A 26,131-nucleotide genomic window follows, 5' to 3' on the forward strand; every position below is an offset into this window, starting at 1 on the left:
CCCACCTGGGTTGCAGATTCAGGAGGCCTTAAGCTCCTTACCCCCTTGACGTTCTCCTCAATCTGATCCTGATGGAGATCTAGAAAGGGGCGGGTTGAATATGGCTGGGCTACCTTCCTAAAACTCTACCTCCTAATGGGAGCTTCTTATAATCCCTGAAGGGGAGCTAGGGTCCTGGGGACACAAGAAAGTGGCAGGAGCAAGTGAGAAGGTTGTGAATTAAATGCTGGAAGAGGAGCAACACTGTGGGTAGAGCACTGCCTGCTCCTGTCTGGAGCATCTGCCCAGTCCAGCTTTTGACCAAACAGAGCTCCTATGGGGAAGAGTCACCCAAGAGGATGGTTGTCACAGACTTGGCCTCACTGACGCCCCTGGCTTAGGGGTAAACTGAGGACAAGAGTGCTGGGCCAGGGAGACCTGAGTATGGACATAAGATAGCTGATGACCCCACTTCTTTTCTTCCTCCAAGGTAAGATCCAATGCCTCCTCCAGGAAGTCTTCCTTAATTCTTCCTTTCTCTAACACCCTCTCATGCCTCAGCTTACCAGTCAGGTCAATCTGTTGTGTGTCATGGTTCAGTCTCCTGGAGGGCACATCCTATCTCTAGGGTCACTGTTCCTCTGCCTTGGGCCAGGACTGAGAAGTCTGTCTGGGTCCAGGAGGGCAGATAATCATATGATATTTAAGAGCTTGGCCTTGGTATCTGAGAAACCTAGATTTGAATCTAATGTGTAACCCTCAGAAAGTCATTTAACCTCACTGAGCCTCAGTTTCCCCATCCGTACAAATGGAGGTAATGGTGGTTCCTACCACCATCAAAGAGAAAAAATGGTAATACCTATATATAATGTATCAGGACTTCACACTTAGAACATTGTTGGAGTTCAATAAATGTGAGCTATTATTATTATTATTATTATTATTAAAGTCTCACTCTACTCCCTGCCCCAAGGTTATATGTCAGATACCAAGGCAGGAGCTGGGGACTGTAGGGTGAAGAAGAGAACTCCCTGACATAGGACGACTTATGTTCTGTGATGGCAATGTGGCCAGAAGTCTCAGAAAACTGTGGGGAAGGTGGTGGTCTGGGAGGTGAGCTGAGATAGGCAGCTTCAGTGTGGGGGGATTTCAGGAGCGAGTGACATTGGATGGGGTGCTCAGCTTTCTGCCACATGAAGGGAAAGGAAGAAGGGCATTCTGGGCACAAGACAGAGTACAGGAGGGAGTTGCTGGTCATACTGTATGTGGATATTGGGGGGGGGGGTCAAAAGTCATTCAGGAAACCCGTTTCCAGTTGAAACATGAAAATTAAATCCCTCAAATGTTGGTAAAAGCTATGTGCCTGATCCAGGAGAGGTTCTCCCTGGGCCATGAAATGTCAGGTGTGGCTCAAGGAACTTGGGCACACGTAGGACGAGTATCTCTCAATTGACAGGTATGTCCCTGCAGGCCCCCCAAGTGCAATGAACAAGATTTTTTGCACCATGACCTGACTGAGGACCTCTGGACAATTAATTAGCAGGTCGGAGACTGAGTAATCACACTGACAAGCCATATTGAGGTTCAGGTTATTTTTGGTGAATTGAGTTTTGCTCCCACTTTGTACCTGAGTCCTACAGGCCAAGGCCAGCTCTGCAGAAAGCAGGTTGCAGCCACAGACATGCCAGGCAGCAGGAGGAGCCGGTGCCCTCACCATCCCCAAAGTGTGTCTTATTATTAAAACTCATACATCACACACTGAAGCAAATACCCAGCGTGGGGGAATTGGAATCCTTCAGCGTGGACTAGATCCATCACCTTCTAAATCAGGTACATCAGCCCGTGAATCAAACACATCACCTCTGGATTCGATGGACTCCCAGTCGGACTAGATGCATCACCTATTGAATCAAATGCAACTCTGATTGAATCAGAAACTGCACCTCACCTAGTAAATCATCTAAATATTACCCACATTACAAGTTTGGAATGGCTGCCTCACCAATACGTTTTAACAGACGACATGTTAAAGCCGCTATAACATTTAAACAATTACCTGCAAAAACGAACTCAATACATCACTGGAGCTGGCCTATCAACTTTTTGAGCAGGAGAAATCACCACCCAGATGCATGGGCTTTCCCTTTTACTCTCTTCCCGACCTCTCTCCTTCCCGACAGGGCCGGAGTCCTTTCTCCTGCAGCCGAGGTGATGCAGGCGGCGGAGTTAGGGGCTCCCTGCAGCCTGGGGGCGGCCTGCGTGAAACCCAAGGCAGCAGAGCAGATGTGGGCCCATCCGGCAGCAGACACATTTTGCTTAACCTGTACAGTGCTTAACAAAAAACAGCGACGTTTTTAAGTCAGAAAATGCATGTTAAGATCTTAGATTTGGGGCTTCTCTTAACAAAATGAGGTTTGGCAATAACAGGCCTGCATGCCCATGAATAACTAACCCTAGTAATAGCAACTATTGGCGGGTGTGGTTGCAGCCACTCTTCTGCATTGTATCATTTCGTGCTCACCACAAACCTAATGTAATATGCTGTAATAGTTTGTTATTGTTTCCAGTTGAGAGACCCAAGGCACAGAGAGGGCAGGCAGCTTGTCCAAATCACACAGCTGGGCAGTGGTGGAGGCAGGCGCATAATATCCTCACTAGCCCCAGGGTATGTGGGACTGGCGGCCCCATGTGCCTACAGGTCTGCCCATCCGGGTTCACCTCCCTCCCACCCCACCTGCTGCAACCCAGCCATTGTTTTCTGGATGCCCAGGGCAAGCTGCAGGGCCCTTTGTGAATAAACTCAGAACCATCTCATTTCCTCTGGGACCCTGCAGACCTGGAGCTTGAAGGCACTTGTTGTTTGTGACCCCAAAGCTTCAGATGGCAGCTCTGTGTGCATATCACGACTGTGCAGGGACAAGAGATGTTCCCCACTCTGTCTTTGGGCTCATTCTTAAAATTTGGCATGTCTCCACTATCTTGAACACATCAATGAAAAGGTGAAAAAAAAATCCCACAGAAGTTGGGATTTTGTATCACGCATCTGTTTTTCAAATAGACCCACGATGTCATGACCCACTAGCTGGTTGTGAAATTAATGCAGTGTATTGAGACCAGCTTAAAAAATTTTCCGTAGATTAGAATGAAATAGAAAACACCAGAGTATGGTATGTAGGGTCGAGATACTCATTGTTCTTGAATTTGTTTCCTTCATATGTACTCAATTTGTTCTTACTGTGTGGCAGGTCACGACTGCTTGAAAATGACTGTCCTACAGCCAATGGGTGAACAGATAACATTTCCTCAGGGAAACTGGGAACAAGGTTAATAGTAGGGATGGGGCAGGAGGGAGTTTTGGGAGTTTGAGAAGAAAGTGGGTTTGAAATAATAATGCAGGAGAGTGGGGATAAGAACAGATCAGAGAAGTAGAGTAAGATTATCTACCTCAAGTTAAAGGCCATGACTTGAGAGACGGTCCAGGCAGGGAATCTGTATGGAGCAGAAATAAGCCAGTTTAAGTCAAGTTGGTTGGGGGATTTTAGGTGAATCAACAGAGGGAGAGCAGGGAAATGGAATGAGGAGGGGGAGTGGAGAGATTAAATGATGGGCCAGGAGATCCACACTGGACTTCCCAGAGAAGTGACAACAGAAGGGGGAAGTGGATGCTAAGGGAAGGGCAGGCTCAATGGAAGGGGAACCCCACTCCATACTAACAGGAGTGGTAGTGGGAGGGAGCTGGGGGTAAGTTGTAGTTGGAGATGAGGGTGTTTGAAGTTGGGATGACGGAAGGGTAGAGTTGAGGGGCATGAGTCTGCTGGGTTCCCATTGGAGTAGATGGCTAAGGCAGATAGAGAACAAGGCTATGTGCAGAGAGTGGTGTGGGAACTTAGAGGCCTAGGCAGTGGAAGAGTGTTGAAAGAACCAACACTCACAACTGGGATGATGGTAGACAACCTACCAGGAGCTCCAATTTTCATGGAATGGGAGAAAGAGGCAGGGCAGGTGGTGGATGGAGAGTGAATGGAATCGGCTGATAACAGGAGACACAAAGCTGGGTATCTTTTAAGAGAGGAGAGACGGTGATGGTGTAGTTGTGGCAAGGAGTTGAGAATGGGGACTGGGCCACACCTATCCCTGATGGTAAGAATCATGTGGGTGAACCAGCACTGATGAGGAGGTGCCAAGTGTCCACAGCACAGCTGAGCTTCCCCTTGAGCAACGAGGAGGGAAAAGGTTAGAGAAGTCTGAGTATGTGGGGGGTTGGTTGAAGAAAGGATGTGAGTGCCAGGATACAGACTTGGGGACAGTGGGCAATGGAATCAGACTAAGGAGTGTTCGCAGTCATATGGACCAGAGGAGGCCAGCAGGGCTGGCGGAGAGCCCCTTCAACAGGGAGAAGGGACACGAGGGCCCTGCCTGTTTCCTGCTCAGCTCAGGGGCCACACGCCCCACTTCTACACCCTCTTCTGGCAACACAGTTCATGAGGCACAGCCTCCTCAAGCACCTAAGGTTGTGTTGATTCGAGGGCATTATCAGAACTTCCAAGCTCCTACTTCGCTGCATCTGTGGTGATGGGGGACAGTGACGACTTCACTTGAGACCGACATTCAGGTTAGCATTTGTTAAAAACTCACTGAGTGGCCAAATGGAGGTTTGGCTGAGCAGAGGCAAGGTGGAGTTGGAGGGAATTCTGAGGGATTGGAAATGGGGAAGCTGACACTGCCCTGTGTCCTTCTGACCACATCTGACCACAAGACCCACATGTCATTGTGCCCCAACTCCTCTCTGCGTCAGTCAGCCTTCCCACCCGACCCCCCACCTATCCCTCACTAGAGGCCTCAGTTGCAGAAGACTTGGCTATTATCTGCAAAACTATATATGCAGTTACAGTCGTAGTGGCAGAACTAGAAGAAATGTTCATTACACTGTGTTAGAGATGCTTCCCAGGTATACTGAACATAGTGATTATCAACTGATAGGTAGTTAAAAAAGCAAATGCTGTGATTGTATTGCAAATTACATAATCATACCGCATTATAGCTGTGTACGTGTCGAAGGAGTTAATATCTTAGAAGTACACACAAAAACACTGCAGTTTTTGCAGGCCTGCTTTGGTTTTTTTCTTCTTTTTTAATATAGCAGTTCAAGAAATCAAGTGGCCTTCCTTTTCCTGAGTGGCCTTAGCCTGTGCAACGCAGTGGTCAAGGCTGTCATCCAAGGTTCCTGGATGGTCCCCGCCAGGGCCTAACCAGGACGCACCTCCTGTCACGAGCTGTCTATGCTCCCAACCCATCCTTGGACTTCAGACAGAGCAAGTTAAGTCAAGGTGACAGCTCTGCATTGCGTGATCTTTGTGTGTCACCTGACGCGTGGAAAAGCTTAGTGAGGACGACAGGTGCATTTCCAAGGAGGGCCTGGAAAAGGTCAGCTCAGCGTTGTCATCTCTGTCTGCTCAGCAGCATCCTCCCCAGTCTATGGGTGCTGCCCTGCAGGCACAGAAGGCACTGGTCAGCCAAGCTGCCCACAGGGATGTCACAAATCAGGAAGGCCAGGGTGCAGCAATGAGGCTATGTACCTGGCCTGATGCCTTCTCTAAGCAACCAAGAGGCACAGAAAAGGCCTGGGAATCCTCAGGGGGTTGACTAGGTGTGTCCTACGGGGGGTCAGGAAAGCTGACAGTGGGGACTCTGCACCCCTGGGTGTGTGGGTGACAGAGCTGGACTCGTGGGTGATGACCAGGAGTCCTCTCTGCCCTATAGCTAGCAGATCTGCTGTTCTGCTACCCCTCCTTTGTTCTGCCAGAGAGCCCTGAGAGGCCAGGCACCCCAGGGCCGGGTGGAGACAGCAGATGGTACTGGAGTACCTCTCCAGGCCACACCTTCTTTTTTTTTTTCCTCTGCCTTATGGACTCCTGCAAAGCTGGACTTCTCTGCTTTGGACCCCACCCAACTCTCACTTGAGAGGGGATTTTCATGGAAGTAGTCAGACCTCAGTGCTTCCTTAAGAGGATCTTTTTCAGCTTCAAAACTCTTTATTAGTCTGCCACCTCCACCTTCAGCCCCCAATATCACACCTTGATACAATAGGAGTTAGACTTTAAATCCTAGTGACTGAGAAAAGGCAAAGTGGTCCAAAAGTTGCCATGGACAAAAGCGTCCATCATTAAGAACGCCATGTCTGCTCACCTGCCAAGGCAGTGCCTCAGAGACAGCAGACCCGTCACTCGGTCTGGAGGCTGCTGAGTGTGAGCCACGGTAGCTCCTTGCTGATTAATTGGAGACCCAAACTCTAGAAACTTCCTCAAGAGTTAGGGATGGCTCATTGAAAGCTTATTTTCCAGATGGCATCCCTTGTGCCTAAAAGAATCTGAAAAACTCTAACTCACAATCATATCCTTCCAAAACTCTAACTCACAATTGTATCCTTCTAACTCACAATCCTTTCCCCCTCCTGCCACTTGCTTCACTATCCTGGGGTTTGAGAAAACCTTTAAAAAAGTTGCTATGTCCTCTTCTATAATTTTCACTGACAACAGATTGGTGTGATGGGATGAGTGTATGAAGGCTTGATTGTCCTGTGTCATCCCACACGCCCCGAGGAGTGGTTTGGGCTTGTGCTGGGGCTGGAGGCTGGGCCCTCAGAGAAGCCTCTGGAGGCTGCCCTGTGGGTGCCACCATCAGGATGGAGTCCTGTGTTTGGGTCTCTCACACGCAGAGGCTCTAGGTGCTGTGGAGATCTGGCTCTAACTATTGACTGCCCCGGAGGTGATCTGGCTCCTGCCAGGTGGCTGCTGAACCTTGATATTACGTTTGGATTGAGGTCTGGTTCTCAGTCCTGTGCTGCTCCCATCCCAGGATCCCTAAGGAGGCCTCAGAGAGGACTGTTCCAGAAAACCTATGCATGCACACGGGAGGATGCCCTAGACCTGGCTACCAGGGCTGCAGGGAAAGAGAGAAGAGTACACACAGCTGTGCCAGAGCCCCACTCTGGGCTGAACACTGGGGGTGCATAGGACAAAAGAGTAAGTGACAAGGCCACTGGCTAACATCAGTGAGGAGCAAAGAGCCGCATAGAACAGCCAAAATACTGCCCTAATAAATGAGCATATTGGAGTCAGGCATGCCCTAAGTGCTTTCTTTCCATGCATTTTCTAACTCAAGCCTTGCAACCCTTGCATATTAATAGGCGTCATTTCTATTTTTTCATCTGAGAAAACTGAAGCACACACAGTTTAAATAACATATCCCCATTTAACAGGGCTAAAAACTGAGACACCAAGTCATTCACTTGCCTAACAAGGGTCTCAAAATAAGCAGAATGACAAGAGTTGGGCATTAAATCCAGATATGTCTGATCCCCAGTCTGTGCCCTTCGAGACCTGGGAAATGAGTGTGAGGTGGTGTGGTCGCACCCACATGTGGCACAGACAGGGCAGGAGGCTGCAGGAAAACTGTGCTAAAGCCCAGGAGATAGAGTATGGGCCTTCCTTCCAGCAAGAGGCTGTGCTGCTCCCCCATCATGCACTTCATCCTGAGCAGACTCGATTTGCACCTGGAAAAGGGTCTCCTGCCTGTGAACTGCTGGCGAGGGTCTCTGGTTGGTTTCTGGACAAACAGAGTGGTTCTGGTGTCTTCCAAGCCCCCTTCTGACTGTCCTCTTTAAGGCTGCAGCTGTGAAGCCAGCAGCTGGAGTGCCATCTGCCTGAAGTCCTCTCTGCACCACAGCACCCTGACACTTCCTCCCTGCTCACCCTACCCATGCTCTCAATTAGACAGTTTCACCACCCCAAACATTCGACTGACAGCCTGAAATTTTCTGCCCAAAGTAGCCTGTGGTCCCTGGAGACTCTAAAGATCGCAGGAAGAGAGACACATCTATGAGATCCTACCGCGTGAATTGAGAAATGCCTGAATTAACATCACCTGTTCACATTCCAGGTGATCTACTCTTTGAGCCACAAGCATGGGATTGGAGGGACACACACTGGCTCCATCTGAAATGCCCTATTCGGCCCTGTCGTAGGTCAAGTAGTTTTTTTAATTTTCATTAGTAGCAAGATTTCTGTTTGGAGAAGAATCTTGCTTAGGGTATGTGGATTCTTATCTTTTGGGCCCTCTTTTGCCCCAAAACAGAACCTGAGGACCCTCCTTTGGTTTTCTCAGCACAGTTTGAGAATCACTGATCTAGTTCAAACCCTTTGATTTATCAGATAGGAAATTCAAGTCCAGAGAGGTTTTAGGAGTTGTCTGCTATTTCAACAGACAATTTAGAGCTGGCTAGAGTCTATCGTGTTTGTGTTCCCAGGTTCATTTTTTGGGATGTGGATAATGGATTTGGAATCCATTATGCTCTTTCTATGTACTAATTAAAGGGCTGAAAATGTAGCTAGAATCGGATCATGTAACTGGTTTAAGTTTAATAAACAACTACTAAGTGCCATGTGGCCATGTTTAAGACACTGTGTGCTGGACACAGTGGGGGAGAGAGCCCAGTGGTTGTCTCGAGGAACAGGGAAGAGCCCACAAGCAGCAGACACTTCAATGCCTATGGGGGGGTAGACACAGCAGCACAGAGGACATTAGTATGTGAGGGCAGCCACCCAGTGGAGCCCAGAGGCTCAGGTGTCACAGCTTGGGGTAAGCCCACTGGTGAGGGCAGAAGGCCCAAGCCTGCCAGGAGCACTGCAGCCCAGAATGGGACTGTGAGTTGTGTTCTGTGAGTGGACCCACATCGCTGGAGGGAGGACATGAGGTAGGGAGAAGAAGGAGGGGGTGCCTTCAGTGCCATGCAAAGGAACTTGGGCTTCATCCCTGGGCAGTAAGGACGAAAGGTTTTAAGAAGGAGAATAATAAATTTATGGGGGGCATTCTGATTGCGTTGGGGTGAAAGATTTGTGGAGTGGGGTACAACCTGAATCCAGTTAGGATCTATTAAAATGGTTTACTGAGCCCAGGTGGTGCTGTTTGGGTGGAAATTCCAGAAATATTTGTGAGATATTTTAGGGAGGTGAGCAACTGGATTTAGGGAAGGGGTGCTGAGGGAGAGGGAGGAACTGAGAATATTTGGCAGGTAACTTAGAAGGGGCCTGGAAAGAACAGGACATGGGCCAGACCAGTGCCTTTGAGAGAGGGGGGTCTGGATCATGGACAAATGGGGAGGTGAACTGCTGGGTCCAGGTACAGGCTCCCCCTGCTATCTGAAAGTAGCACATTTTTCTTTGATATGATTTGGTAGGTTATTTTTGGGGTCTGGGAATGCTCAAAAAATGTCCATATAAATTAATGGTAAGAGCATTCCCACACTCCCTCAAAGTAGCATACCAAAGAGGAGCGTTCACCTTTTGGATAGCAGGGGAAACCTGCGCTACCAGGAGCGGTTCCATGTGACCTGTAGGATTATCAGGCACCAGGAAGCGACCCCTGCGCCACCACATCCTGCCAGTTTACTGATGAGGCCTTCCAAATGCAGATAGTCCTTCTTTCCCTCACAGCAGATACCCAACAGAAAGTCCTGGAAATGTAGCCGAGCTGGAATGAGGCCTGCACTTTAAGTTCACCATTTCGGTGTCTCTTCAATGATCTCTGTGTTCCCCAGATGGTGCCAGCATACGTGACTCCCCCAGTAAGCCGGCCCAACCCCCTAAACCAGCTGTGGTACCCAAGTAACTCCAGCCGCTCGCCTGGAGAAGAAACTGCTAACTCAGGTCACACTGCCAGCCGTCGACCTCTCAAAGCAAGGGAGTAAACTTTTCCTTAAAAACCCTACAGTGCCTTGGAAATCAGCTGAATGGCCTTTCTGTAGAGCTCCTAATGTCCCGGGTGGACTACCTGGCTTTCTGACGAGATATAAACGGCGGATTTTATGGGCAGCGGCATGGGCCAGTGGGCTAAGGACAGGCCGGGGAGTCAGCAAGGACGAGGCCTCCGCGCCTCGTGACCGCTTGACTCGAGGTGTGACCTTGGGCTGGTTGCTTAACCTGTTTACACCTTAGTTTCCTTGGCTGAAAAATGGGAGTCCTGATACCACCAGGCCTCACAGGGGGGCTATGAGCAGGAGCTAATTGATGGCTGAAGTGCACCCTGGGTGTCTCTGATGCTAGTAAACTGCTAAGTAATTACGAGGCGCCTCGGCGCGCTGGCAGCCCACACGCAGGGCACTCTTCCCAGGCCGAGTGGGCCAGGTAACAAGGCTGAGAATGCCTGGCTCAGCTAAACGCCAGCCATTCACCTCCTGAGCACTTCCCCAGTGAGCCCCTCTGCAAGGTCATTCTTCATCTCCTGGAGAGCTTTCTCCTTGGGACGCTGACATCTCTTCTCTCTCAGACCTGCCTTTAACCTTATTTTCTGCAAGATGTGGCTTTTTCTTTAATTGACAGTCTGATGTGTAAGAAGTTTGTTGAGTGACCACCCCTTGCACGACACTGTGCTGGGTGTTTTCTGTGTCTTCTCCCACAAACTTTTTCCTACAGGGACAATTTAGGGGGCTTCTTCTTGTTCCCATTTCACAGATGTAGAAACCCAGTCTTCAAGAATCTCAGCGCTCCTGAATTCTCTCAATGTATCCTTTCAGTGAAGCCTCCCCATCATTGTGCCCATTTACAGGATGAGCCTACACAGAGAGCCCTGAAGAACCTAACAAATAATTCTAACCCAGATTCTCTGGCTTCCAAGCTCAGGCTTTGCCATCATGCTGTCCCGCCTTCCCTGTTAGCTTTTCATTTCATGTAGGATTATGGGGTGCAGGTTATGCAGAAACATTGAGTTGGGTGTAAGGAACCTGGATAACCTTTCTTCCAAATTTACGGTGAGGCTTGGGGCAAGTTACTTGATCTTTCTGAGTCTATTCTTTCAGATGATGTATGTCCCTTAGGGCTCATCTCTGCACATGACTGTACATTGTAATAAAGGACACCCAACTCTGTGTGCTCAAATACCCACCAAATAGTGCATCTGTGATGCCCAATGCAATGGTCTGAATGTGTCTCTCCCCCCATTTATGTGCTGATGTCCTAACCTCCAATGTGAAGATATTAGGAGGTGGAGACTTTGGGAGGTAATTAGGTTAGGAATGGGATTAGTGCCCTTATAAAAAAAAAAAACCTCAGAAAAATCTCCTGCCCCTTCTTCCAGGCAGATGCAGGGCCAGGAGATTTTAATATAATATGGTACATGCCTCAATAGAAGTGGCCTTCCTTTTCTCCAAGGCTACCTGGCCCCACTTGTCAATGGATAAGAATTGCTGAGCTGGGCCCCAGGGGCTTATTAATGGAGAAAGAGTGATTCCCACCAGTTAACCCGTGGAGGGGCCATAAGTGAAGAGTGTGAGTCTTGCCTAGAATGTTGCCCTGGCTCCTGCCTTGTAGGGAAGTTGGGCTCTGGGGTGCTGCACTAGCAGACATCTCCTTCGACAGATGGCCAGGGATCCTGGAGCAGGTCAGAGTCATCAACTTCTGGGACAATGACACCAAATCTCTGAGCTGCCCCACGGGGCCTTGATGGGTCATGAGAAATAATGAGCAAGACCATCGTTAACTTGAGCCAGTGATGGTACCACTCTAATTTTTGTGCTCCCAAAACTATTCATGAAACTATGGAACATTTCAACAACCCAGACATCAAATTGTCAAAACTCAGGATGAGCCAAACACCCTGTCCCTGTGTGCACATCCCCAGAGTAGCAGCCCTGAGACTTGTGTGTCTGCTCTTCTGTTTCTGCAGCTGGAGAATATTTTTCATCCTTCCCAAAGATTCCTCCTTCTTTCCTTCTTCCTGGTCTGAATAAAGGGCTTAAAAAAACAGTAGAATGCTTGGTGCCGGCCACCCCCACCTCTCCTCTTCCGTGAATCTCAACGACCTGCTGCACTTCAGTCCACGTTTCTCACCCCTGTGCCTGAGCTCCCAGGAGGACAGCCGTAGGAATGTGAGCTTCCTTTAAATCCTGCCTTCCTGGACATTTCCAACTAAATGGGATCAGCCATCACTTCCTATTAGAACAGCCTGGCCTTTCCAGCAGTGACAGGAGGCCACAGGCTGCTTTGTTGATCACTTAGAGTCATAAAAAACTGCTCTGTGGGCTACCCTTGCATCACCGAGGACTCTGGGGAGCAGCCCGGAGAAGCACGAGGAAGCAGAACACAGAGAGCTCTGACTCTTCTGCTAAACACCCTCTTAGCCCAGCCCTCCCTGCAGGGCTCTGCCCTACCTCATACATCGGCACAGGGAATGCTCCATGGACAAGGATATGGAGGCCACAGCAGGAGAGAGGAGTGGCTGTGGCCTCTGGCATCTGTGCCAGGAACTGTTCTCAGACCTCATTTATATCTGCCATGAATTCCAAGATATATTTAAAATGGGGCTCAGAGAACTGAAGTGACTTGTTCACGGTCGCAGACAAACAGAACTGGATTCCACAGGTCATGGCCTCCCCACTTCTCCAAGCTGCCTTGGGGAAGCAGTCTCCATTTCACCTGACAGGGAGGACCTTGTGGAGTAAGTTAGGTCTCAGGGAGACTGTGGCCACTTGGGACATAATTTCCTTCCAGAAGGGCCACATCAAGGAGGAACCATTTTTACCTGCCTGAAGGTCACAGTGGACACTCTTGGGGCCTGTCTAAACATTCAGTGGTTAAAAGTAAACACACCAGATTTACCCCTAGGCCTCCAGATGTGTTAGGGACAACTAGGGTTGAAGTTCCAGCATCCGAAAGCCAATAAGGAGTCCCCCACCCGCACAGATCATGAAGTGTGGATGATGGGGTTGAACTCTTACAAAAATGAAACAAAAGGACACAAAAGTCCTGAGGGGGAGTTGCTGCAAACCTGGCTGAAAGCAGCCCATGAGAAACAGATCTGCAGCTCAGTGCTCTCAAGGGCTCTAAAACCTCTATCATGAATGTTCCAGAAGGTGGGCAGTGGTCAGGCCCTTTCAGCAGAAGTGTGCCTTGGCCACAGAGAATTCCCAGCTTGGCCTGCTTCCCATCCTTCCCAGAATGACCCTGTACTCCTTCATTCTTTTGGTACAGTTTCTGCCAAAAGAACACAGATGGGGAGAGAAAAATTAGGGCTGGGTTTAGATAGGGGAAAAAATTCTCAGAACGTCAATATGTTCATCCTGAAAAAAAAAAAAAAAAAAGCAAGAACAACAACAACAAAATAGCAGATCATTTTAGGGTTTTTGTGGGATCACACACCCACACGCAGGGTGGCTGTTGAGTTCTCATCTGCATCTGTGAGCTATTAGTACCAGAGAACACCACAGAGGTGTTGGGCTAACCTTTAGGCTTCCCTTCTTGTCCCAGGGCGGCCTCTCTTGGAACTCTTTCTGTGTCTGTCTTTTCTCCTGCAAACACAGCCTCCTCTCTCTCTCTCCCATCCTCAAACTATGCTTTCCTAGCTCAAGAAAAAAATAGCTCTGCTTCTAGAAAGACTATACATACTCAGATCTCAGGGTGAAAGGCTGATACAACCTGATATGAACATTCCTGAAGTTTTTGAGTTCCCAGGGACAGGTGGCTAGGATAGCGTGGTGTGGTGTCGCTTGTTTCAGGGAGCTGGTAAGAGGCACTGGAAACAAAAGACAGCCGTGGGACCCTTGAAAGCACCCTGTGCTCTGAATAACTTAGAAAGTCTTTCTAGAAGCAGTGTTGCTTACCCTAATTACCCAAGACTTTGAGAATAAAGTCTTTTCAGAATCTCCTTGCTATTTGGAAGCACCCCTGAAGACTGTAAGTGCTTGGTGACTAGAAGACTTTAACCTGGGCTCCTTCTTCACATTCTATATAGTATCTTCACTCCCCCAAAAGAGGTACGTTGAGAATGGGCAAGGATCCAGCTGCAGTTAACTCTGCATGTGGGGAGCAGGAGTACTGACCCAGCATAGGGTTGCCTCGTGTGGCAGCTGTTGCCCAAGCAGAGCCCAGGGACTGGGTTCGGGGCTCCGTCTGCTAAACAAGGGCCTGGCAGCAGGAAAGGGCAGGGGAAGGTGAGAAGGAGATTCTGAGATGCTGAAAGGAACTGACAGAAGAAGCATGTCTTTGCCCTTTCCTCTTCTCTGTGACTGGTGCCTGGAATTTTAAAGACTCCAGAGGTGGCGTGGCCTGACCTTTGGCATCTGGGTTATGGCAACCCCAGTGAAATGACAGGAGAAATTGCTCAGATGGAGATGTGCCATAACATGGGCAAAATATTTCTCACATGACCTCATTAAGTCCTCCAGGATGATGTGTGCAAATCGCTCAGCTTCCGGAGTATCAAAGTTTCCTTCTAGGAATTGAGAGTGAGTGTTGTTGCCTAGGACACAGAGCGTGTAACAGAGCCAGGGCTAGAGCCCAGCTCTTTTACTTCTCCAAATCTCTTCATTCTTAGATTTTTGCAGAGGTGTGGAAGTAATCCCAAAGGTTTAGGACAAAGTTTGATAACAAATGGCATCAGGCCTGAGATACAGAATTCTCTTAGCTTCTGCTACCTCACCAATCTGCTAGAAAACAGCTGTTTTTCATCTCCTTAAAATATATTTACTGATGCCCATCACACATGAATGACCCTGGCTGCAGCTACTTTCTAGTATGTTCCTTCCTCCAGAGCACACCCCCAATATGCTTCTCCGGGTATGCTTCTGCTCCCACTAGGTGAATGGTGAACGCTTACTTCTGAAGACTCAGTGGTCTTTGTTTCCAAACCTGTGTATGCTTGCTTCGCTTGTCATTTAAAAGCCCATTGCAGTTAAGTAATTTAATGAAATCTTTTCCAAACATGATAAATTGATGAGTGGAAACAAAAGGAGTCATCATTCCTATGCAAACTAAGTTAAATACTCTGAGATCAAATGTCGATGGTTTGTTAGAAAGTATTGTTGATGACTCAGATATGGATACACTATGGTTAAAGACTGGGAGGAAATGAACATGTTAAGAATGATTCTTTACTCAGAGTACTTGGCAAATACAAGTTCTCACATTGCCTTAAAGAAATGGTAGATGATGCACTATTGGGTGTGGTTTACTCAGGAATGACAGCTGGACATAGCTATCCCTGGACCCATACTCAAAGGAAAAGCATTGGACCCACATCAAAGAATGGTGAATGGATGCACACTTACATGTTTTAAGTTAAACGCTGAAAGTGTGTAGTATAATTTTCGCTGATTTCCCTTTTCAACCAACTTTGTCCATTAACTGAGCAACACCAGTCCATGTAGTGTCAGATAAAAGGGATTTTGATCTACAGTTATTGAGCAATTATTTGGTGCCAAAAACCATGCTGATGGCCTTTAATGTAGCATCTCTTTGAATTCTCTCAATCTACCCACAAGTGAGATACTAACATTATCTTGCTGTGGCATGTGGGCCACTTTTCACAGATCCTACCTGCTTTGCTTTTTGGACAATCATGCCAATTATGGAACTGTCTCTCTATAAACCAGCATCCTGATTCCTCTCAGCCTCATGTTAGAAGGTACCAGAGTTATCTGAGTCCTTGGGAGGATTCTAACCCAACCTTGATAACTCTGTGGGGAAGAGATAGTGGCTTCAAATGGCCCAACTTGGGTTCCAGGTTTTGTGATGGGTCTGAGGAACCTGACAGGTAAACACCTGTGGACAGCGATGGGAGTTGTAAACACAGAAAACTGGTGAAAAATGTGTGTTAAAGAAGACTCAGCTCAGCATGAGGCCCTTTATGAGTGAGGGTGGAACTTTTAGGAGCAAAACACTGGTAAAGTCCACCAGAGAAACTCAGATGGAAAGGGGTGGGGCAGGATAGACTAGGAGTGAGAAGTGTCCTGGAAGCGTGCACCCCAAGAGACAGAGCTTCATCAGGTAAGCCAACCTCTGTCAATGGGCATCAACAATAATCACCAGAGGAAGGAAAAAAGAGCACCTTCTTCCTTTAGTGGCATTGTGGAAACCATGACTTTTGCAACTTTACATATCTGCAATAGAAATGTATATGGTAGGCTGACAGTATGAGAGCAGAAACCCAATGTCTATGAAGTGACCTTCACGTAAGACAAGGATTAACATGTTGATTTAGAAAGGAAAGTGTGTTGGGAGAAAATATTCACTCTACATGTACCTGACAAAGGACTTCTTACAGCACAATAATAAGAAGACAAATAGCCCAATTAAAAGTTGGTGAAAGGTCTGAACAGACACTCACAAAAGAAGATGCGTGAATGGTCAATAATTTCAAGCTCAGCCATCAGGGAAAGGCACATTCAAACCACAGTAAGGCACCAAGTCAGCTAAGATGAAAAAACTAACCGTACCAAACATTGGCAAGTAATGGTGTACCCAGGTCTGGGCAGTGCTAGAAGTCTGGCCAGGGCAGGGAATAAGGGGGTGCATGGTCTGTGGAGAATTTAAAAACAATAACAAAACCATTAAAGTCAATCTGCTTTTTATTATTACTATGCATCAGCAATTCTAAACAATGTCAGTGATAAGATATTCTTCCCAGCTAGGGCAGACTCCTCCCACAGCCCTGTCCCTTGATACCCTGCTCTTGGCCTACATATGGAACCACATTGAAAGTGGGGGTGTTGTGTGGTATGACCACCTTGGAGAACTGCTTGGCAGTTTCCTTTAAAATTAAAATAAATGTACTCTACTTATTTACCCAGGAGAAATGAAAACATATGAAGTGAATGTTTATAGCAACTTTCTTTATAATAACCCCCAAGTGGAAACAATCCAAACATGAATTAATAGGTGAATGGGTAAACAATACATGGTACATCCATACATTGCAATATGATTCAGAGACTGAAAAATACCCGATATGTACAAAAAAATAATGAATCTTGAAAACGTTATGCTGAGCAGAAGAAGCTAGACACAAAATAATATACATGTTTGACTCCATTTATTTGAAGACCAAAACAGACAAATGTAATATATAGTGACAGAAAGTAGAATAATGATTGCCTGGGACTGTGGGTATGGACTAGGAAGGGTAAAAAGAAACTTTCTGGTGTGTGGGTAATGTTCATTACCTTGATGTCTTGGCGGTTATGTGTGGACATATTTGCCAGACTCATCAAACCGTGGATCTAAAATATATGTAGTCTGCTGTAAAGTTGATATAAAACAAAAGTTTGAAACAAAGGGGAAAAAACCCTCAAGTCAGGACCAAATTATGTCCAGGCTTTTGGTGGTCAGTGAGACACCATCAGCATTCCAGAGACACCCCATCCACCATACTTGCACTGTTCAATCTGGATGTGTGTGCACGATACCCATCCTGAAAGCTGTGCATGATTTGGTCTATAGCTTTTATTTCTTCCCTCCAAAGTGTTTTTATGCTTCTCTCAAGTTCTCCTCTTTTAAATTCCAGCAGAGATAGGCAAAATCTGTTACTTGAATTATAATGAAAACAACAACAACGACAACAAACCAGCATATATTGACATATTCTGGGTGCTGGGTCAGACACTGCTAAATGATTTACCTGTATTAATTTATGTCATCTTCACAAAACCCTGACTGAGGTATTAACCCTATTTTTCAGAACAGGTCAGGCTGAGGTTTAGAGAGGCGAGGCTCTGGACACAGTCAGACCAAGACTGGCATCTAGTTCTGTTTGATAGTGACGGTTCTCATCACTGTGCTGAAGGGCCTCCACTAAGGACCCAGATGCCTGGCCACTGCCCTCACTATCTGGATTATGCAAATCAGAACTGCACCCTCCAGAAGGGTGCACTAAGCATGCCTTCCCCTAGGGACGTAGCTTCCTCAAACTGCCACTATCTTTAGGGCAGTTTTCCATTCCTAATGAGACTTCTTTAGCAAGTGCTTTCCTGCAGTCTCCATGGAACCTGGCAGATAGGCTCACACTGGCAAGAACTCTCATTAGCTTCATCTATGGACTGCGACCAACTGCAGAGTTGAATTGCCTTGTCCTCGTGGGCCTTGGGGAGTGGGGTTGGGAGGGTGGGAATATTCCTCCTTGACCTTCCACTCCTGCCTGGAGCTCTGCTTTCCCCTCTCTCCCCTCCCCTAGGAGTCTATGAAGTTTATTCTTTTGAACTGTGACAGTGACTGTATATATCTCTGGGTGTATTCTAACAGGAACCTGCGTTCCTTCCACTGCGGGGCTGCCTAAGGAAGTTATGCTGGGCTCAGGGGAATCCTGGAGGAATTTACTCAAGTCTGCTGGGCCTGCATCCCGACACTCAAGTGCCTAAGTGCGGCCAGGCCTGTTTGACAATCAAACCCAGGCATGAACAAAAGGGGAGGGAGGTGGAGCCCATGTGGACCCCAAACTGGGCCAGCCTCTTGTTAGAGGAGGCCTAGGAGAAGCCATGACAGTGAGGAGGGGCCCCCATCAGGGAGGGGGTGCATCTTTAGAAGAGAGGAGAAGATAATGGAATCCAATAGAGCTTCCGAAAACGTGTCATCTCACTGCTGCCGAAACCCTTTGAATGCGTTAAATCCTTAATCAGAGTAGCCTAAGACTGCAACGACTACATGGAGACATGTTAGTCCAGATAAATCCTTGCAGGTTTCAAAGATCTGAAGGGCCCCGGCACTTCCCTCTGCAGCGGCTGCCCTCTGCCCTCTCCTCCATGATGTCATTATTGAAGTTTCGCTCTCACCAGGCATGGTGTAAGTTGACATTGACAGTTGTAGCACTCTCACACCGACTCTGGAGGATTATTAGCTTTGAAGCTATTTGGCCTTGAGCGGTGAATTCTTTTTTGAGCTCACACTGGCTTATAATATCTGAGAAGGCTTGCTCCACTCCGGCCCCAGCTTGAATTAGGAGAAGAGGCTGCTTTCCAACTTGGAACTGATACCAGCAGGAACAGAACGGGGAATATTATCCATTTCTGATGGGCAACGAAGTTAGTGTTCTCGAATCCCCCCGAGGCCTTCACACCGAGTTTCCATTTTAGCATCAGAGCTGGAACTGCAGCCTGGCCTCGCCTCTGCCTGTAATCTCTGAGCAGCCTCGCAGCTGGACGCAGAGAGGGACTCGAGGAATACATGCTCCTCTGGCCTCTAATCTGTTTGTTATTAGGCTGTTGGAAACCCCTCAGTGGGGCTGGAAGCTGATGTCAGAAGAGTATAATTCAAGTGTATGCTTAAAAAAAAAAAATAGAAGAAAAGAAAAAAAGCTCCCTTCTGTGATAATTTGCATGTGGTGAATGCAAGTGTCTGGGGGGATTAATTAGCTGAACAAAGCTGGGGAAGGGGCTGCCAATGAATTGGCAAAAATAGTGACCCGAAAAGCTTCTGACCTGCTCTTAATTTCCTCTCAGGATTTAAGCAAATGTCTTGCAAAGCTTATTCCAAGGAAAAGAAAAGCCCTCCCCAAACTCTCTCCCCCACCAGCCTCCACCTATGGCTTTTCGTGAAGAGAGAAAATGTGTGTTCACCACACTTCACAAACTATGCCCCCACTCACAAAGGAGCTTGGCAATGGGGTGTTGTAATCTCAATTTCATTAGACCATCGACTGGGGTAAATGATGGGTCGACGAAGGAATTTTGGGAAGCTCATTGATGGAAGAATGAAGGCACTCCCAAGTTTTCAGGTTGCTGATTTAGGGAGAAGTTTTCTTGAGATTATCATTTATTTATCTACATGTTCACATTTGTTTCGCTGTTATCACTTATTTATCTGCCTGTGTGAAGGTCAATCTTCCCCAATACTATTTGTGTCCATAATTCATGGGCTGCATCTCTCCTGGATGCAACTGGTTTTCAGGACGTACCAAGCCTTGCAGCTTCAAGAAACCCAAATTAGACACCTTTAGATTAGAGCTGGCTTTTCGGATAGCTGGAATAAACTCAGCACCACTGCTGAACATCAAAGCCAAAGAAGTAAATGAGCCCAGGAGAAGATACTAACAGAGACGAAAGCACAGGGTTCCTGATGACAGGGGAACTGGGAAGATAGCCTGGAGGATGGGGCATACATACCAAACAAACCCAGACTCATTCTTTGCTATGGTGGTTCATTTGAAAAAATCCCTTTCATTTAATTTCTCTGATGCCCAAGAAAATAAACACTGCTTTTCCTCAACTCTAATGTACGTGCCTCACCATTTCTGAAATTTGGATCTCTTCCAAATGGCATGTTTATTAAGGTGGTATATTTATTAAGCTAGTATGCTTATTAAGTGTATCAGTGCCTACACCAAAATGTGATAGTAACACTATGGCATGTCTTAAAATTAGTGTGCTTATCACTAATATGGTAAGAAGGAAAGTATTCTAAAATCTTTTAAATTTTTAAGTTCTTTTAAAAATGTCTATGCAAATTGAAAAATTCCACTTCTGGGAATATATCCAAAGGAAATGAAAACACTTAAAAAGAAATCTGTACTCCTATGTTCATACCAGCATCACTTACAATTGCCAAGTCATAAATACAACCTAAGCATCCATTTGTGGATGAAGGGATAAAGAAGTTGTGGTATATGCAGAATATGGAATATTATTCAGTCATAAAAAATGAGAAAATCTTATCATTGCAACAACATGGATGCTTGAAGACATCATGTTAAATGAAACAGGTCAGGCAGAGAAAGAAAATACTGTATGATCTCACTAATATGTGGTATCCATAAAAAACAAACCAATCAAAGAGATTCTCCTTGTAGTAACCAGAAGCCGAGCAGGGGAAAGTGGGGACCAAAGGTGGGTGGTCAAAGTTTAAACTTCGAGTTGGAAGATAAGTAAGCATAATGCACAGCATAATGACTGTAGCTAGCACTGCTTTAGGGTATATAGGAAAGTTGTTAAGAGAGATCAGAGTTCCCATCATAAGGAGGACATTTTTTCCATTTTCCTCTTTTTGTATTCTACATGAGATGATGGTTATTAACCTGTTGTGGTAATCGTTGCACAATGTATCTAAATGAAACTATTATGCCGTATGCCTTAAATTTATATAGTGATGTATTCCAGTTTTTTCTCAATAAAACTAGGGGAAAAGTAGCGGATGATGCAATCAAAATAAAAAATGCCAGTGAGTTCTGCAATCATGTCTTCCACGGCAGAACTCTAGAGACAGTCTCCAGCTCGGGGAACACTCACACAGATGATTCACTGAGGTGAGATTGTAGAAACCAACTGTGCCCACTGATACCCAGATCATGAGAGAGAGGTGTGTGTGCTGACATTCCTATTATTAACTGGCCTAAGCAGTTGATGGGTGCTCACCTCATCAAGGTGTACTTATTTTGGCAAAATGATAAATTGCACTCATATTTTTTCTGTCCTAAGGCAAATTGGTGAACTTAAAAAAAAAAATCACAAAGTCTTTTAGGTCTGTTAATAATTTCCAAAGAAAAGAGCTTCAATGGTTGAACAAATAAACCATTTTTGATGACAATTTAAGAACTGGAGTAATATGTGTGCTTATGTGTGTGTGAACACAATAGTGCAATCAACTCCTAATTAATCCTATTCCCTTGAGGAGCACTGTGCTAGTTGATTCTGTGTTTCAGTGTGTGCACTGGATAGACACCTATGGTATTTTGTACAGAATAGTTTTATATATATATATATATATTACTATTATGTATACATACATATATATTGTACATACATACATATATTATATATTATGTATATATAATATTAGCTAATATTTGCTGTTAGAAGTTAGTTAATGACAGGTAACTAATCCAAAGGTGAGCCTAAGAAATTCCCAGGACTCACAGAGCAATTTATAACCATAATTTCAAAGACAGAATGTGATGCCTTAGGAGGAAGCAAGTTCCTGCTCACTGGAAGAGTTTGAGTAGCATATGTTAAAGGACCAACTGTGGGAATGTTTTGGTTGGAGCTCTCTGTTACAGGAATTGGATGTGGTGAATTTTTCAGTCTCTCCCAATCAGAGAATCTATGATTTTATGACAGATTATATACAATAAAATCTCAAATGGGACTGCCCTGAAAACAGGGTTCCATCTAATTATTTCACACAGTCCAGGGGACACATTGAGTATATGCGGAAGCAGGATGAGTTGAATTGAATGATTTCAGATACCCTTTCGGGCATAACGATGGGGGTTGGTGCATTTTACCAGTCAGGGTTCTTCAGAGAAACAGCACCAATAGGATAAGTATTTAAAGAGATTTCTCTCTCTTTCCCTCTCTTTATCTCCCTCTGACTCTCTCTCCTCTTTCTTCTCTCCCACCCACCTGGTGGGAAGTAAGTAGATATCCTACTAGGTAGGTATATATTAGAGAACACTCATAATGAGGAACTGGCTCACACCATTAGGAAGGCTGACAAGTCCTATGATCAGTCATGTGCACGCTGACAATCCTGGACAGCCAGTGCGCTCCCCTTCAGTCTGGCTTGGAAGTCCTGAGCACGAGGGGCGCACATGGTGTATATCCCAGTCTAAGGGCAGGAGATGATCCGTGTCTCAGCTGAAGCAGCAAGCAGGAAGGAGGGTAAATTTCTCCTTTCCCCACATTTCATTCAATTCCGACTCTCAACAGATTGGGAGAGGATCCTCCATATTGGGAAGGGTGATCTATTTTACTGAGTCCGTGAATTCAAATGCTAAACTGCCCTGGAAATACTCTCACAGGCACAACCAAAGCAATGTTTAATCCAAGCACCCTGTGGCCCAGGCAAGTTGACACATAAATTGACTGTCACATTAATGACCTCAGCCTGAGGTAATGAGGTGTGTGGAATGCATGGCTTCCTTGCTGATGAATTATTTTATTTGACCAACACTTCTCTCTCCTTTTTGCCATCTGTGCTCTTTTTTTTTTTAAAGATTGTTTATGCATACAAGAACTGGGGTGCAGGTCAGAGGTGTGGGGGGTGAGAGGATTTACCAGAGACAGAGTGGGGAGCAGAATAGGTGGATCTAATAAAATACACTGCTGAGGGGAGCAGCGGGCAAGACAGGAGAGGCCTGCTGTGCCCTGTGGGTAGCTCCCTGGCCAAGGATTGAACTCATGCTGCAGTGGCTGGTGATAGCTTGATAGAGCTATGTCTTAATCCCTGCGCCACCAGGGAGGCCCATCATCTGTGCTCTTTGAATCTGTATTTTGGGGGGCACTCCTCTTGGGACTTAGAGTCACAGTTATTTCACTTGCCAGTCCTTTGGCATTGAGTTGCCCTGAATAGAATTGTTAGCCACCTAGATCACACTGTCATATGATCCTGAGGAAAGTTCTCCCATGTTCCAGCAAACACCAGTGTACCCCAGGACTGGCTTCTTATTCCACCTCCTCTCTTATGCTTCTTCACAGGCAGGTAGCCCCTGTTCCACACTCTCATGTGACTGGCTTGGCTCTTTCCACCTGACAGACTTCACCTAAACAGTTCATTTTCAGTAAAAATGAACTTGACACATTGATTAGAGTTTGGTAGCACACTAGTGAAATGTGAATGGAATATTGGTGAACCATTATTCTCAATATTCCTGTGCTGTTGAACACTGATGTTCAGTAATAAAAAAAGACCAGGTGACGCTTTCATCACAGGGCTCATAACAGCCAACCTTTTTTAGATGAAACTTTCTGATTCTCTGTGTGTTTTGTAAGAAGTCAGTCTTTTCTGAGTTCTAGGCATGATTTTCAGAGACTTTGCTGAAGACCCCTGAGGATTAGCGGATGCAGAGGACAGAAGTTTCTCAGCAAGTCCCTAGATAAAGCAGTCTGTGACAAGAAGAATAAATGCCTAATCATATAACAGCTAAGCACCGTGGGGATGGGCGACATGTACAGCCTTCTACCAAAACCCGATTCAGTTTTGCTCTTAACCTTTGATCTCAGGCATCTCTAAGAGGGTCCACAGTCTGTGCCTGGGCCACATAGATATGTGCATGCAATAAGCGATGCACCGCACAAGCAACGCCCTGCACCACGTAAACAATGCCCTGCACGGGTCCAGGGGTGGAGGAAGCAGCGGTGATATGGGTGAGCCCTCTTATCGGCTATTGCTAGCTCCCTCTCCTTTCAAATCTTAGTCTTTCTTTGCTGTGTAAACCTGAGTCTGTCTACTTTGCTTCAACATGTGATGAGTTCAATTGAGACTTTTTTAGGGAGGTAGGTTTTTGTGATTTTTCATTCCATATCTCCTCCTTCCTGGAAAGGTTGCCGTGCTCTCCTCCCCCACCCCAAGGAATGCTGACCCCCACTTTTATAGTGAGCAGAGCACAGTGGGGCTCAGCAAGTCTTTCCAGCAGCTTTTATTTTAATTCAAGTGGTGTGAGCATTGAGGACTTCTCCAGAGGATAGCTTGCAAACTTCAAATTGCCCTTGCCTTTTTGGGACATTAAAGAAAGTTTCTTGTGCCCCTAGGCTTCCCGGAGGACACTTCCAAACACCAAATTTGCTTTGACTTGAAGGAAGATGACATGTGTACACTGGATAGAATGGTAAGGAGCGGCAAAGAATTAAGATGTAGCAGGGTGGCAAATTCACTCTCACTCCACTCAGATGTGAGTGATACTTGCAATATCAAATAGTTTCTGTACATCCTAAAGCTGGTCTGATCTTCCTCAGTCACCCCCTACTTGCCAATTAACAATAGATGAGTCTCTTCCAATTTAAATGTTCTTCTTCTAATTTAAGTATTTTATTTATAAGAAATTCAATTCCTGTCTAGGGCTACTGTGAGAATTATCCTTTAGACATCTTGCCACGGTATGTAACAACTCTTTCTCCAGCCCAAGGCAGTTTCAGGGTGATTAAAGTGGCTTGCAGATTATTTAGGGGGAAAGGAAAAAGGGGGCCATTACCTTGCATTGTGCTGGGCAGTGGCCATTCACAGACTTCTTGAGGTTTGTTGCCTCCCCCAAGAGGCCTCAGAGAAGTATAACTGGAAGTGAGTTCTTGGTCTCCTGATGATTTCAGCCTTCCCTCAGTCTACCTACCACACCCTACCTGCCCTCCACCCCCAATTCCAGGACTATCACCAGAGGGGAGCCCTCAGGAAGGAGCCCCCTGGCCTTCTCGGGCCAACTCCTTGGGCTGAAAGCAGCCAGCTCTCCGCTCCTCTGCAGCCCATCCTGATGGCATGGGGTAAATCTTTAGCATCTATTCCACCAGGTATGGCTCTTGATATACTAATGGGAGCTAAAGGAATTTAGAAAATCCCTTTCCTTCTCAACAATGCCTGGCTTTGAAGACTATTTTCTTGCTTAAGAGGTCAAGAAAGTCAGCTTTGAGGTTCAAACTGATCAATGGTTTCTTTGTTCTAGGCGGTATCCCTGGGGCCAGAAGCCTCGTGCCTCAGCCTTGGAGGTGGGAGACTGCAGGGAAGGTGATTTAAGAGGAAACCAAAAAGTTAGAAGTATAATATTTGCAAAATATTATTCCTGCTACAGAAATATGATTCTGAGATTTCAAGAAACACAACCACACTCTCCTCTTTTAGGAAATGTCCATTTATACAATTTTCCTGTTTGAAACATCCATAATTTTCGACTTCCTTCCTAAAACACTTTCCCCAGAGTCATATGTACTTTGAAAGACTGTCTTTGAAGGATTTTATTCCGCATTCTATTTTTCTGGTTAACAAACAACACTGAATCAGCAATAAGTATTGTCTTATGTCTTATTTCTATTTGCTCTTTCTCTACAACCTTAAGTTCTCCCTTTGAAGAACCCTTAAATCACAAGGGCAGTGTGCAGAATGAAATTATAATCTTTGTGCCTGTAAGGAAGTAGGATGGTTTGGTAGCAGCATGCTGGGTGGTTGCTGTGATAATTACTAAGAATGTCTGGCCAACTTGGTTTTCATTAGGGGAACAAACTCTAGTTCTGCTTTGCTTATTATTTCCATGTTAGTAATGACCATGACCCCAAAGAAAATGGACATGACACAGAGAGGAGTAAGTTTTCCTCATGCTTGTCAGAGCATGTCAATGTTCTCCCACGGGTTGTGATACAATTCTTCTAATGCAATTAAGCAGTGCCTTCTTTTTCCATGGAAATGCACTTACAAATGTCAGTCTGGCTTGCATTCACCAGCCTGGGAAGACTTTGTTATGGAACCTGAAACCTGACCTGGCTACATGTTGCGTAACAAAACCCCAAAGTTCACGTGAACTTTTCAACTGGTGAGTTTGACTGGGGGTTCATCATGGATTCACTTGGGTTTGGGGACAGGAGATTTTTGACTCAGTGGCAGTTAGAATGGTGGTTAGTACCTAGTGTCTTGTCAATCCC

General features: G+C 46.1%; 1 long non-coding RNA gene across 2 annotated transcripts; it reads left to right on the forward strand.

Moving 5' to 3' along the window:
• Nucleotides 1-25,492, forward strand: LOC119232535 (uncharacterized). 2 transcript variants are annotated; one of them, XR_005122140.2, is made up of 4 exons: nucleotides 1-469; nucleotides 20,911-21,036; nucleotides 24,260-24,336; nucleotides 25,162-25,492. It is a non-coding gene; the product is annotated as an uncharacterized LOC119232535 (long non-coding RNA). The 2 variants fall into 2 exon arrangements; XR_008549680.1 differs by lacking the exon at nucleotides 20,911-21,036.
• The last annotated feature ends 639 nt before the right edge of the window (nucleotides 25,493-26,131 follow it).

This window comes from Talpa occidentalis, unplaced genomic scaffold (assembly GCF_014898055.3).
Source record: "Talpa occidentalis isolate TD23 unplaced genomic scaffold, MPIMG_talOcc4v2.1 talOcc4.7, whole genome shotgun sequence".
NCBI classification, from domain to species: Eukaryota; Metazoa; Chordata; class Mammalia; order Eulipotyphla; family Talpidae; genus Talpa; species Talpa occidentalis.